This window comes from Ambystoma mexicanum, chromosome 5p (genome assembly GCF_040938575.1).
Source record: "Ambystoma mexicanum isolate Mex_15411 chromosome 5p, UKY_AmexF1_1, whole genome shotgun sequence".
NCBI classification, from domain to species: Eukaryota; Metazoa; Chordata; class Amphibia; order Caudata; family Ambystomatidae; genus Ambystoma; species Ambystoma mexicanum.
In genome coordinates this window covers 53,806,125-53,817,670 of record NC_090930.1, presented here as the reverse complement: position 1 = coordinate 53,817,670, position 11,546 = coordinate 53,806,125, and the positions used below count along the sequence as shown (strand labels likewise).

The following is an 11,546-nucleotide window of genomic DNA, read 5'->3' as shown; positions in this document are numbered from 1 at the left end:
GTCCTGACAATACCTGACAAATTGTGCTATTCTCTGGGGTCATGATGGAAACAGCTGGCAATTAGCATTAGGATTAATGGCTGGCAGAGGGACTCCCAGGACCCCCCCTCTTGTTAATTTGGCAATTAGCATTAGTGCCTAGAGTTATGATGACAGTGCCTATAAAATGCTTAAAGGTGAGCCTAAACTGTTGGCTACATCAATACCTGTTCTCAGTGGTGTGTAAAGTATTCCAGCAGGCATGGTAATAGGCACATGAGTCACTGTGAGCAATGCTTAGAGAATACATGAACTGCCACTGGAAATAAAATACTCCTCACTGCTTGTGAACTGTTATTTAAACGGCTTGAAAGGTGGTGGAGAAATTTTGAGCGAGCACTGACAGGTCCTCCAGTGGAGAGCAGTAAATGACATGGACACTAGGGGGCGCTCGCCACCAAGCCTTGATGAAAAGCGCCGCATGCCAACATTCTAAAAAGAGGAAGAGGAGCAGTAGCAGAGGAAGGAAGCGCCTGGCCTTGCCCATGAGCCAGCCTCCCCCAGACCCCTGCCCTGCTGCCCCCCCCCCCACAGTGATCCCAGGCTGGGGGTCCTGAATGCCCGTGCTCTGGGCTGAGGAGACCTGCCCACCCTCTCTCTTCCTGCTCTGCCCTCTCTTCCTGCCCCTCCCTCTCTTCCTGCCCTCCCCTCTCTTCCTGCCCCTTCCTCTCTTCCTGCCCTCCCCTCTCTTCCTGCCCCTCCCCTCTTCCTGCCTGCTGCACCTGTACCCTGCTGCTTCTGCTGCCTGTACCTGACTGTACTTTGCCTGCTCTGCAGCTTGATGAGCTGATCTTCCAGGGACCAGCAAAGTCTCCCCCAGAAAGACTCCCAGGTAAGTCACCCCCTCTCTTAGCAGCTTCAGGGCCACGTGATCTCCAGTGTCTCTCAAATGCCCACTTTCCTGGGGGGCTTATATGCCCTTTACTGACATTAGTCATAGGATGTTGACATGTGTGCAACATGCTGGTACTTGCCACACTGCAGGAGCAGGCGCCTGGAGTTGGCATTTGAATTATAAAGAAGCTGCAGCACCCAGGATGGTAGGGGCGGGGCGTGGGGTGTACTGGGGGTTCACCCTCACCATGTGCCTGTGTTGGGGATACGCTGGGGGTTTGTGCCACCTCGAATTCCTTAGTGGGCGATGTAGGGGGGCACTGACGCGTGGGGGCCATTTCCTTTTGTCTAGTGCCCCCCACAGTCACAGCCCTGCATGATGCAAGGCTACCCATCTGTTCTCATGAGACTAACATCCATATGTCTGTGAGACTGGCCCAAGGGGGTCTCTAGGAGGGGCTTCTTAGCGCGTACCGAACATAGCCCACTGTCCATAGCAGAAAACTAATGTGCATTCAGGGGTGGACCGGCCTACATGTGTGAGTGCCGGGGTGGACTGGCCTACAGGTGTGCATGCAGGGGTGGACTGACCTACAGATGTGCATGCAGGGGTGGACTTACCCCGACAGGTGTGCATACAGGGGTGGACTTGCCTACATGTGTGCATGCAGGGGTGGACTGGCCTACAGGTGTGCATGCAGGGGTGGACTGGCCTACATGTGTGAGTGCCGGGATGGGCTGGCCTACAGGTGTGCATGCAGGGGTGGACTGGCCTACATGTGTGCATGCAGGGGTGGACTAGTCTACAGGTGTGCGTGCAGGGGTGGACTGGCCTACATGTGTGTATGCAGGGGTGGACTGGCCTACAGGTGTGCATGCCGGGATGGGCTGGCCTTCAGGTGTGCATGCAGGGGTGGACTGGCCTACATGTGTGCATGCAGGGGTGGACTAGTCTACAGGTGTGCTTGCAGGGGTGGACTGGCCTACATGTGTGCATGCAGGGGTGGACTAGTCTACAGGTGTGCGTGCAGGGGTGGACAGGCTACTTACTTATTTCCACATGTTATTATGGGGTAGGTGTTGGGCTTTGAATAATATGGGCCCCTTTGAACGAGTTCCAGGCCCTCTTTTGCTTCCCAGTCCACCCTGTGTACATGTTGAAGCATGTGTGTTCGATTTAGAGGATGGACCTTAGAGCTGCTGGGAGTTCTGCACTTGGGGCGTTTAGTATTGATTGCATTAGGGGAGTTCTACAGCACACAGATAGGTAGGAACCAGCAGAGCGCTGTACATGTCGCTGAGGGTAACATATGAGGGGGAGGTACTGTATGTGGCATGGGATGTTCTAGCCATGTGGGTGGGGTGTCATGTGGGAACGCAAGGAGCCTATGTGGCTGCTGTGTCCTCGTGAATCTGTGCTTTGTAAATCATTTATGCTTAATTAAGAAAGATGGCAATTCCTACCTTCACATTTTTAGGAAACCAAGCACGCATATATGAATGCAATTTATAAAGCGTAAGCCTCGCTGGGCAGAACCAGAGCGCTGTACATAGGGGGCGCCCCAGGGGTTACAGGTGGGCTCCTACACATCGAGCAATGCTTCACCACTGGCTAGATTGGGGTCATGTCCCAAAAAGTACGTGTGTCAAGAGACGGGTACAGACTTTCTTTGCATTTATATTATTCCAAACTAATACCGTGCAAGGAGAATAGTTACAAAAAATCATCCCGATACATATATTGTGATTAAATAGATTCTTACTGTATTCATGTTTTTTTCCCTTTTTCCTTTATGTACATCCTCATCTTCATGTGTATAGAAAAGGTGTAGAAAAGGTGTGACAATCAAGGGTTACCGGTCTAGTGAAACCTTAATACACAAAACATGTTTACAGTAAAATACTAAAGTGACGCAATACTATTGTATCATCGCAACACACCATACTGTGATCACACACCCAACAATACCTAATCATCCACATCAATCACACACATCCTCATTCACAAACCCAATCATACTGTGCAAAACACCACATCCAGTCTAACTATGAGACTTGTGATGGAGATGTCTATTTCTCATCTAATTATACATCAATTGTTACTTCACACTGGCACATATTGTCAAGTGATTCTGATACGTACAATTCACCACATAAATTCATGTTAGACCAAAAAACAAACAATTAAACTCTTAACGAGGAACTGAAAATTGTAGTTGTGTCGACTCAAGTTTCGGTCCAGGTTGATGATAAAATATTCCAACCGGTGCCGTCATCAGGACATAAGAACAGTCTTCATTTTTGATCACCATGGTGTGTATTCATTTCATTTAATAGAGCCTAAAGGTTGTCTACGTTGTTTAGCTCGTCCGAGCTAAATTGAAACCACGTGACTGTCACTAGGTAAAGGAAAGTGAACTATCGCTGGTTCTCAAACAACGGATGATACCCAACAATGTACGCTCTTGTGCGTCAGATATCTCTGCATTCTTCCTTACTTGCCATACGTGTCTCTGTTATGTCTTGAATTGGGGGTCAGGGCAGTGAAAACGGCACGCATCCCCACATACATTTCCAACGGTCAGTGGGGCAGTTCCCCCGTGAGATCTCTTAATCTAGGTTCGCATGAATCCATCGGTGTCCCTCGCTCGGCAAACTGCCAGTTCTGCGTGCGTAGATTGGGGCGCCAAACCAACCAAAGTAGCAGCTAATTGGGGTCATGGACACACGCTAGTGGGGGCACTGTTCATCCCCTCGGACTGACGCGAGTCCGCGAGTCGGAGACCATTTTTTTGACTTTTATCAAAGGGCACGCCTCCTTATTAGGTCATCGGTATCTGCATCATTTAACACCGGTGTTGGCAGGGTGGTTCCACTGCTGGTGTTGCCAGGGTGATTCCGCTGCTGGTGTTGCCAGGGTGATTCCGCTGCTGGTGTTGCCAGGGCCATTCCTCTGCTGGTGTTGCCAGGGCCATTCCTCTGCTGGTGTCGCCAGGGTCATTCCACTGCTGGTGTTGCCAGGGTGATTCCTCTGCTGGTGTTGCCAGGGTGATTCCTCTGCTGGTGTTGCCAGGGTGATTCCTCTGCTGGTGTTGCCAGGGCCATTCCACTGCTGGTGTTGCCAGGGTGATTCCGATGCTGGTGTTGCCAGGGCCATTCCACTGCTGGTGTTGCCAGGGTGATTCCGATGCTGGTGTTGCCAGGGTGATTCCGATGCTGGTGTTGCCAGGGCCATTCCAGGGTCATTCCACTGCTGGTGTTGCCAGAGCCATTCCACTGCTGGTGTTGCCAGGGTCATTCCACTGCTGGTGGTGCCAGGGTCACTCCCTTGCTGGTGTTTCCTGGGTAATTCCACTGCTGGTGTTGCCAGGGTCATTCCCCTGCAGGCGTTGCCAGGGTCATTTTACTGCTGGTGTTGCCAGGGCTATTCCACTGCAGGCGTTGCCAGGGCTATTCCACTGCTGGTGTTGCCAGGGCTATTTCACTGCTGGTGTTGCCAGGGATATTTCACTGCAGGTGTTGCCAGGGCTATTCCACTGCAGGTGTTGCCAGGGATATTCCACTGCTGGTGTTGCCAGGGATATTTCACTGCTGGTGTTGCCAGGGATATTTCACTGCTGGTGTTGCCAGGGATATTTTACTGCCGGTGTTGCCAGGGTCATTCCACTGCTGGTGTTGCCAGGGCTATTCCACTGCTGGTGTTGCCAGGGTCATTCCACTGCAGGTGTTGCCAGGGCTATCACATTGCTGGTGTTGCCAGGGTCATTCCACTGCTGGTGTTGCCAGGGTCATTCCTCTGCTGGTGTTGCCAGGGTCATTCCACTGCTGGTGTTGTCAGGGTCATTCCACTGCTGGTGTTGCCAGGGTCATTCCTCTGCTGGTGTTGCCAGGGTCATTCCACTGCTGGTGTTGCCAGGGTCATTCCTCTGCTGGTGTTGCCAGGGTCATTCCACTGCTGGTGTTGCCAGGGATATTCTACTGCTGTTGTTGCTTGGGCCATTCCTCTGCTGGTGTTGCCAGGGATATTCTACTGCTGGTGTTGCCAGGGTCATTCCACTGCTGGTGTTGCCAGGGTCATCCCTCTGGTGGTGTTGCCAGGGCTATTCCACTGCTGGTGGTGCCAGGGTCATTCCTCTGCTGGTGTATATTTTATTTATTGGGTATTTATAAAGCACTTATACAGCAAATGGTGTTTCAAAGCGCAACAAGAGCACTTTCGAGGGTCAGCAGGTGGGCCTGAGCCTGGTCTTGAACAGTCCCATTGATTGTGTAGCTTTGATGGCAGCGGGAGAGCCTTCCAGCGTAGGGCGCTAGTAGTGAGCACCTTCGAGGGTCAGCAGGTGGGCCTGAGCCTGGTCTTGAAAAGTCCCATTGATTGTTTAGCTTTGATGGCAGCAGGAGAGCCTTCCAGCGTAGGGCGCTAGTAGTAAGCACCTTCGAGGGTCAGCAGGTGGGCCTGAGCCTGGTCTTGAACAGTCCCATTGATTGTTTAGCTTTGATGGCAACGGGAGAGCCTTCCAGCATAGGGCGCTAGTAGTGAGCACCTTCGAGGGTCAGCAGGTGGGCCTGAGCCTGGTCTTGAACAGTCCCATTGATTGTGTAGCTTTGATGGGAGTGGGAGAGCCTTCCAGCGTAGGGCGCTAGTAGTGAGCACCTTTGATGGTCAGCAGGTGGGCCTGAGCCTGGTCTTGAACAGTCCCATTGATTGTTTAGCTCTGATGGCAGCGGGAGAGCCTTCCAGCATAGGGCGCTAGTAGTGAGCACCTTCAAGGGTCAGCAGGTGGGCCTGAGCCTGCTCTTGAACAGTCCCATAGATTGTTTAGCTTTGATGGCAGCGGGAGAGCCTTCCAGCATAGGGCGCTAGTAGTGAGCACCTTCGAGGGTCAGCAGGTGGGCCTGAGCCTGGTCTTGAACAGTCCCATTGATTGTGTAGCTTTGATGGCAGTGGGAGAGCCTTCCAGCGTAGGGCGCTAGTAGTGAGCACCTTTGATGGTCAGCAGGTGGGCCTGAGCCTGGTCTTGAACAGTCCCATTGATTGTTTAGCTTTGATGGCAGCGGGAGAGCCTTCCAGCACAGGGCGCTAGTAGTGAGCACTTTCGAGGGTCAGCAGGTGGGCCTGAGCCTGGTCTTGAACAGTCCCATTGATTGTGTAGCTTTGATGGCAGCGGGAGAGCCTTCCAGCGTAGGGCGCTAGTAGTGAGCACCTTCGAGGGTCAGCAGATGGGCCTGAGCCTGGTCTTGAACAGTCCCATTGATTGTGTAGCTTTGATGGCAACGGGAGAGCCTTCCAGCGTAGGTGTCACGGCTCGCTCCCTTCGTTCCCGTCCCCGCCACTTGGGGGCATGTTCTGGGGTTTATTCCTTACTGGACATTTCCTTCGAACCCTATGCTACAGTGCTCTGATGAATTGGGAGCGTTAAAACCTTATTTTCCCAGTTACTTCCCTTCCGGATCCATTCCTGGTTTTTGGCAGCCAGCATGCTATTTAAATCAAATGACTATGTTTCCCAGAATGCCTTGGCTCACTGTTTCACCTCCTGCTTCCCAGAATGCCTGGTTCACTGCTTCATCTCCTCCCTTGCAGCACAACGCTGGGAGGAGGATAGGCAACACCTGTGGCTGCAGGTGCAGCAGGCGGCACGCCTGAGGGGTGTGCTCGTTAAGCAGCTTTAAAAGCCTCAGTTTGCTTCAGTCCGGCGCTTGTCACTGTAGCAGTGTTCCTGTTGTGACTAGTCCCTGTTTCCTGCACTTAGTTTCTGTGCCTTGTACCTAGTTCCAGTTCCCTGTTCATAGATATTGAGCCAAGTATCTATTTCCAGTTCCTTGTTCCTAGTTTCTGTGCCTTGTACCTAGTTCCAGTTCCTTGTTCATAGATATTGTGCCAAGTATCTAGTTCCAGTTCCTTGTTCCTAGTTTCTGTGCCTTGTACCTAGTTCCAGTTCCTTGTTCATAGATATTGTGCCAAGTATCTAGTTCCAGTTCCTTGTTCCTAGTTCCATGCCTTGTACCTAGTTCCAGTTCCTTGTTCATAGATATTGTGCCAAGTATCTAGTTCAGTTCCTTGTTCCTAGTTCCATGCCTTGTACCTAGTTCCAGTTCCTAGTTCATAGATATTGTGCCAAGTATCTAGTTCCAGTTCCTTGTTCCTAGTTTCTGTGCCTTGTACCTAGTTCCAGTTCCTTGTTCATAGATATTGTGCCAAGTATCTAGTTCCAGTTCCTTGTTCCTAGTTTCTGTGCCTTGTACCTAGTTCCAGTTCCCTGTTCATAGATATTGTGCCAAGTATCTAGTTCCAGTTCCTTGTTCCTAGTTTCTGTGCCTTGTACCTAGTTCCAGTTCCTTGTTCATAGATATTGTGCCAAGTACCTAGTTCCAGTTCCTTGTTCATAGATATTGTGCCAAGTATCTAGTTCCAGTTCCTTGTTCCTAGTTCCATGCCTTGTATCTAGTTCCAGTTCCTTGTTCCTAGTTTCTGTGCCTTGTACCTAGTTCCAGTTCCTTGTTCATAGATATTGTGCCAAGTACCTAGTTCCAGTTCCTTGTTCATAGATATTGTGCCAAGTATCTAGTTCCAGTTCCTTGTTCCTAGTTCCATGCCTTGTACCTAGTTCCAGTTCCTTGTTCATAGATATTGTGCCAAGTATCTAGTTCAGTTCCTTGTTCCTAGTTCCATGCCTTGTACCTAGTTCCAGTTCCTTGTTCATAGATATTGTGCCAAGTATCTAGTTCCAGTTCCTTGTTCCTAGTTTCTGTGCCTTGTACCTAGTTCCAGTTCCTTGTTCATAGATATTGTGCCAAGTATCTAGTTCCAGTTCCTTGTTCCTAGTTTCTGTGCCTTGTACCTAGTTCCAGTTCCCTGTTCATAGATATTGTGCCAAGTATCTAGTTCCAGTTCCGTGTTCCTAGTTTCTGTGCCTTGTACCTAGTTCCAGTTCCTTGTTCATAGATATTGTGCCAAGTACCTAGTTCCAGTTCCTTGTTCATAGATATTGTGCCAAGTATCTAGTTCCAGTTCCTTGTTCCTAGTTCCATGCCTTGTATCTAGTTCCAGTTCCTTGTTCCTAGTTTCTGTGCCTTGTACCTAGTTCCAGTTCCTTGTTCATAGATATTGTGCCAAGTACCTAGTTCCAGTTCCTTGTTCATAGATATTGTGCCAAGTATCTAGTTCCAGTTCCTTGTTCCTAGTTCCATGCCTTGTATCTAGTTCCAGTTCCTTGTTCCTAGTTTCTGTGCCTTGTACCTAGTTCCAGTTCCTTGTTCATAGATATTGTGCCAAGTACCTAGTTCCAGTTCCTTGTTCATAGATATTGTGCCAAGTATCTAGTTCCAGTTCCTTGTTCCTAGTTCCATGCCTTGTACCTAGTTCCAGTTCCTTGTTCATAGATATTGTGCCAAGTATCTAGTTCAGTTCCTTGTTCCTAGTTCCATGCCTTGTACCTAGTTCCAGTTCCTTGTTCATAGATATTGTGCCAAGTATCTAGTTCCAGTTCCTTGTTCCTAGTTTCTGTGCCTTGTACCTAGTTCCAGTTCCTTGTTCATAGATATTGTGCCAAGTATCTAGTTCCAGTTCCTTGTTCCTAGTTTCTGTGCCTTGTACCTAGTTCCAGTTCCCTGTTCATAGATATTGTGCCAAGTATCTAGTTCCAGTTCCGTGTTCCTAGTTTCTGTGCCTTGTACCTAGTTCCAGTTCCTTGTTCATAGATATTGTGCCAAGTACCTAGTTCCAGTTCCTTGTTCATAGATATTGTGCCAAGTATCTAGTTCCAGTTCCTTGTTCCTAGTTCCATGCCTTGTATCTAGTTCCAGTTCCTTGTTCCTAGTTTCTGTGCCTTGTACCTAGTTCCAGTTCCTTGTTCATAGATATTGTGCCAAGTACCTAGTTCCAGTTCCTTGTTCATAGATATTGTGCCAAGTATCTAGTTCAGTTCCTTGTTCCTAGTTCCATGCCTTGTACCTAGTTCCAGTTCCCTGTTCATAGATATTGTGCCAAGTATCTAGTTCCAGTTCCTTGTTCCTAGTTTCTGTGCCTTGTACCTAGTTCCAGTTCCTTGTTCATAGATATTGTGCCAAGTACCTAGTTCCAGTTCCTTGTTCATAGATATTGTGCCAAGTATCTAGTTCCAGTTCCTTGTTCCTAGTTCCATGCCTTGTATCTAGTTCCAGTTCCTTGTTCCTAGTTTCTGTGCCTTGTACCTAGTTCCAGTTCTTTGTTCATAGATATTGTGCCAAGTACCTAGTTCCAGTTCCTTGTTCATAGATATTGTGCCAAGTATCTAGTTCCAGTTCCTTGTTCCATGCCTTGTACCTAGATCCTGTTCCTAGCTTTGTGCCCAGTTACTAGTTCCTGTATCTTTTTCCTCTGTCCTGGATTTCGGATTTATGCGCTTATTTGATTTATGCTTTCTGAATTTCCCTTTCTGTCTTCCTCTGTCTGCAGACAGCCTTTCTCTGTACTTTACTATTTGATGCAGCCCAGTTTGCCAGTGTTTTCTGTCCCTTTATGCTGCCCTGGTTACTGAAAAGCAGGATGTATTATTATTTACTTTCGTAGAATTAGTTACTGCCTTTTCTCCTTGGATTGGGTGGGAAAGGTTTCCTTTTGTGATATCATTTTCCCTGCTCCTGACCCAACTTATTGAGATTCCACTCCATGTTTTCCATTGCACTTCTGCATTCATTTCCCATTGAATATTAGGTGTGGGTTTGTTGTTACAAGTTCCAGAGTGTTCCTCTTTTAGTTTTCCTCACGATTTATTATCACAATTCATACTTGCCTTTTACTAGGGTTTATGTATTTTGTTATCTTTAACACTTTGCTTTTACAGCCTTCTGGGTCCCTGTTTGATCTACAGGGTTCGTGAAATCACTGACATTCAAGTGGTCTTTCCGGTCCTCGTGAGTACTCTTTATAATTGCCTTATTCAGTATTCTACAGATTGTCAGTTCACAGAATCTGTCCTTGCTTGCCCGCTACGTGGGTTTAGCGCTGTCAGTATCTGTAAGAGCATAGTGGGTAAAGAGTTTGCCGACTTTTCCTTTCAGCCATAAGGAGGTCCTAAGTGTTTACCCCACATCCCTTTTCCTAGATTGGTAATACTGTTTTACCTTATTGACGTTCCTGGGTTTTACATATATACACAAGACTTGGGTATTATATACACGTTGTTAGATTCAGAGTTGTTCACAGTGCAACTGTGTGCATTTTCCCTTTTGCCATAGTATGCCTTCTTCCTTTCTTAACAGAATGACCAGCCCTTCTTCCCGTTTGTATACGGCCAGATCAAGAAAGAAGGGTAGCAAGGCTACTAAAAAATGTGTACAGAAAGTTTTGACTACGTTTGCCTGTGATAATCAAAACACTGATTCAGACTTAAATGAACTCCTTGACACGAATGGGTATTTACGTGCAAAATATTATACCCATCGCCTGGCCCATCATACATTGCCTGATCCTAATTCTGTTTTTAATTTTGATCCAGATATGTCCGCACAAGCCTTAGCAGCGGAAAATAAAACACTGTTAGATTTACTAAATATGAGTACATCTGTTGTTGAACCCCATGATTCCGGTTGTGTTTTACCTCAGATTGAACAGTTTCATGATTCAAACATAAAGAATGAAGGGGTTCATTACATAACTTCTGTTTTCAGCCCTCAGCCAACTGTTTACTCCTCCGCACAAGTACTTACTGTAGTCCCTAATGTCAAGAGGTCTGATGTCAGTAGTTTACTTAAGGGTAACACAGACCAAGTCGGTAAGCGAGAGTATAGATCGCAAGACCTGCAAGCAGTAAATGACGATGTACAATCAGTACACGTCCAGATGACTAGGGCAGGTTCCAGCCCCGATGCCACCATGCCTTCCCTTGTGACTACTGATAGGGATGTACAGTTAAGCCTGGGCATGTTAAGAGTTGAACTTGAGGAATTAAGACGAGAATACATCAGTTTACTAGAGGAGAATAAAACTTTACGATTGTTTCTGACTACACCTCAAACTTTATCCGTTGATGAAGTGAATACTGTTCAATCTCTGAGTGAGGAGGTTTTAGTAGGTCATGATACTTGTCAATATGAAAAACCTATTGGGAGTGAGAGTCCTCTTTCTTGCACAGCACTTATTCAGAGCACAGATTCTGACAATTGTTCTACCGTTTGTCAGGAATTGCTGTTAGTAGAAGATTTACAAGTCACTCCTTTGCCTAAGAATTCCTCTGTAGCAGTCAGTCATAATTCAGAGTTTGAACACATACATGCTTCTGTATTCCGAACACAATCCACAATGGATGCGTACACAGAATCAGTCATTACTGTAGGCTTAGGTTCAGCCCTTGATCCAGCTGCTGAGACTGAAGTAAACATTCAAGCTGATGTGGAAAACGATGCTACCTCTGTGTTCACTCCTCCTTCTGCCAAATTTTGTCACAATGAACAATCAAAGACAGTACATATTTCTTGTTTTGATGGACTCATTCCACAGTATACTAAAACAAGGACCAGGCAAGCGATTCCTGAACTGTTGATAGATAATCTGCCACCTTCAGAAGTTAAGACAAAGGAATGGACACTTGACGGAATCCTGATTAACAGAGACTTTGGAAATGACTCTATGTCATCCACTAAGGAAAGGTGCGGCATGGGTCCAGCTCAGTCTTTGGTTAATGGTGTCATGG

At 47.6% G+C, this 11,546-nt stretch overlaps 1 protein-coding gene across 1 annotated transcript in view; it reads left to right on the top strand.

Annotated features, from left to right (window-relative positions):
* The first annotated feature begins 461 nt into the window (after nucleotides 1–461).
* The window catches only part of LOC138480719 (zinc finger protein 160-like), a 74,610-nt gene continuing 63,525 nt past the window's right edge, over nucleotides 462–11,546 (top strand). The window contains exon 1 of the mRNA XM_069612425.1: nucleotides 462–871. The gene's annotated coding sequence lies outside the window, so the exon portion shown is untranslated. The remainder of the gene's footprint in view (nucleotides 872–11,546) is intronic.